The sequence below is a fragment of the Cibotium barometz genome, chromosome 38 (assembly GCF_041138505.1).
Source record: "Cibotium barometz isolate CiBa-2024 chromosome 38, ASM4113850v1, whole genome shotgun sequence".
NCBI lineage: Eukaryota > Viridiplantae > Streptophyta > Polypodiopsida > Cyatheales > Cibotiaceae > Cibotium > Cibotium barometz.
Window position 1 is genome coordinate 18389515 of NC_141083.1, and position 3313 is coordinate 18392827.

Here is a 3313-nt window from a genome sequence, read left to right on the forward strand (position 1 = left end):
CTCATGGTAGGCCTCTTGTTAAAGCCCTTTGTAGGCCTGGAACAAGCTTAAGCCCTAGCTTGGGCTGGTGGAAAATCTCAAACTTAAATCTTTGATCTTTCGTCTTGACTTGATATGGTTATCTTTGTCTCTAAAAAACTTTATCCAGCCTTAACTCTTCAAAAGAGTCATGCACTTTCTAAGAAAGGCATCGGGACAAGTTGACATCTTGGCTTACTAGATTATAAATCCTGACAGCATTTAGGGTTAATGCTCAAGATTTGGACCTCATCCACCAAGATAGAATAAACTTTGGGATCCTCTCCTCTCTCCCCTCATCTAGGTCAAAGGTCCCCTTATCCTTGGATCACTTAGTTTCCCATTCCTTCCTTTCCCCCTCTTCCATCTCTCTATGTCACAATCAATGATATATTAATCATTAACTAGCATAGAACTCAATGGAAGTTCAAGTTTCGTCATACATGGTATAAAAGAATAGCTCCTAAAAAGACTTGCCTCTTAACTCAATTACAAATGGTTTATTAGCTACTACTAGCATAAAAGTTAGTAGAAATTAGGGTTTCATCATAGCACCTAAAAAGTCCTCCTCTCTCTCTCTCTCTCTCTCTCTGAAACTCGATAATAGATGGTTCATTAATTGGCATAGAAGTTAGTGGAAATTCAAGTTTCATCATATATAAATAATATCTCCTAAAACGTCATGCCTCACATGGCTTGTTCTCCACAAATCTCTATAGACAAACCAGCATGCTATTAAGATTGGTATAGGGTCTAGCCTTTGTCCCATATGTAAAGGGGAGGAGGAAACTGTATCCCACCTTTTCATTAACTGTGAATGGAACTCTACCATATTGGATCTCCTCCATGTGTGCATCAAGCCATTCCATCCTACTGCTCTCAATTGGAAAGAAATCCTATTGGGTGAAGCTAATGGCTATTCTACTAAATTGTGGAATATCATCAAAGCAAAATTTCTGTGGACAGTATGGAAAAACAAGAATACCTTTCTTTTCTCAAATAAAAAAGCCTAACATGCACTTGGATCTAAAAATTTTCTTTATTTTTTTAGATGAAAGGATTATCGGATGTGAATAAGAAAATGTGCTCAACCACAATCTTGTCACTTGGGAGTCAAAGAATTACTGATACATTGGAAGCAGACCAGGCCTACATACCACACCAAGGAAGCAATTGAGGATGCTTTTGATTTCTTAGATTTCTCCTCCTCTCCAAGCCCCTATATTCTCATATTTATCCCACTTTCTTCATCCTCCCCATGCCCCCATATCTTCTCTCACAAGGTTTCCTTTCCCTTGTACCTTGTCTCTTATGTTTCCCCACCAATAGGTGTTTATGCGAAGTCACAACATGAAGCTTGATCCAAACCATTTAGAAATTAAGTTTCCTTGTAACAATGATCTTGTTGTGTTACTAGTGTTTTTGAAACTCATGAATTTCCAAGCCACTCTGCAACAATGATCTTGTTGTGTTACTAGTGTTTTTGAAACTCATGAATTTCCAAGCCACTCTGCAACAATCATGCATAACACACGAACAAAAAAATATAAAGAGATTCGGATTCATCACCTAACCATAGGCTCCAAAACCACACGTAGTGGTAATTCGCCCCTAATCTGTTTTTTGATAAAAAAAATTTACACGGTCATATTGTGGTTTTAAAAAAAGTTACATGGAATAATCATAGTGGTTACATGGCACACAAGCATATGTTTCTCTCTCTTGTAAACTTGCATCTCCCTACTCTATTACAGACCAATCTCTCAGGTAAATACAAGGAGACATTGTATTCAGACCCACCAAAAGAAGAGATCATTAGCCGTCTATACCAACCGTAACATCTCATAGAGAAGCATTGTTTAAATCTCATTAGCTCCATGGAATATTCTACTTGTAATTTCTTTTCATTTGACCCTATATTTTATTGGAAGAATATTATTAGGCATCTCCCACTATAGCACTTCATCAACATCATCCATTCTTGGCTCTTCACAGGCATTAATACATCCATGTGTGTGTGTGTTCTTGCGTGCGTGTGTGTGTGTGTGTGTGTGTGTGTGTGTGTGTGTGTGTGTGTGTGTGTGTGTGTGTGTGTGTGTGTGTGTGTGTGTGTGTGTGTGTGTTTTCTATGGAGATGTATCATGGGTGTTGTTTCGGTGGGGATTATTTTGGCATGTAGACACATTGCACCGGTCAAGTTTGACAATGACGTCTCCCTCAACAAACATCATGGCTACTTAATATAGCACACGGGCCATACACGGCCCTCCTCAGACGCCCACCCCTCCCATTAATGGAATGACAATTGAAGCAATCTGGCACATGGTAGGCATGGCACTTCCTTGTAACATATAGTGCCAGTAGGTGGATCTTGGTGACCCCCTCTTCTCCCCATCTTTTTCTCAAGGTCATTTCTTAGCCTGGCCAAAAAAACAGGTTATGGAGGCTTTGCATGGCTACCAAAATATGTACAAGAAAGACAAACTGGGAATTCATCTCAAGAGGAAGGAATAAGAAGGTGGATGAAGCCCTATAGGTAAAAGTTGTCCATCTCTCCCACCTAAGTTGATGTGAAGGAGTGCTTACCAGACTTGAGCACTAATTGGAATTTGCCATGGCCCCACCCCCCGATTGAAACCCTAGTCCTGGATTAGGGCTAGCTGTCAAACTACATTCATTTTTGTGGAGCACACCCAAGTAACTTCTTATGTTTCTTCTTTCGTAATGAAGGCATGGCCCTTAACACTCTAGGAGCTAGACAATGGATGATCAAAAACTCACCCCTTTCATGATGAAGGCATGGCCCTCAACACTCTAGGAGCTAGACAATGGATGATCAAAAATTCCCCCCTTTCGCTCTTTAGGTGGTCCTCAGATTTTTCTCCCCATGGGTTCAAGCCCTCCAAGATTCTTGTATGGGTCAAACTCCCTGACGTTCCCTTCTATATCTATCCCTTCATCAAGCTCATATAATTGAACCCCTAGGGAAGCTCCTAGCCAAAGACCCAAAACTGACTTAGATCCTAGATGGCATCTGCAGGTTCTTCTTGAACTAAATGTTTGTAAGAAACTGCCCATGGTACGGGAGATCAACTTAGGCTTCAACATTCTTATCCCAACAACCCATGTTTGTAAGAAACTGCCCATGGTACTGGAGATCAACTTAGGCTTCAACATTCTTATCCCAACAACCCATTATTTATAAGGATTTGCGTAATGCAAGCTTCTATTGTCAGAAGCAAGGTCACTTCATTAGAAATTATCCTATCAAGAATGGACCAACTTCTAAAAGTGA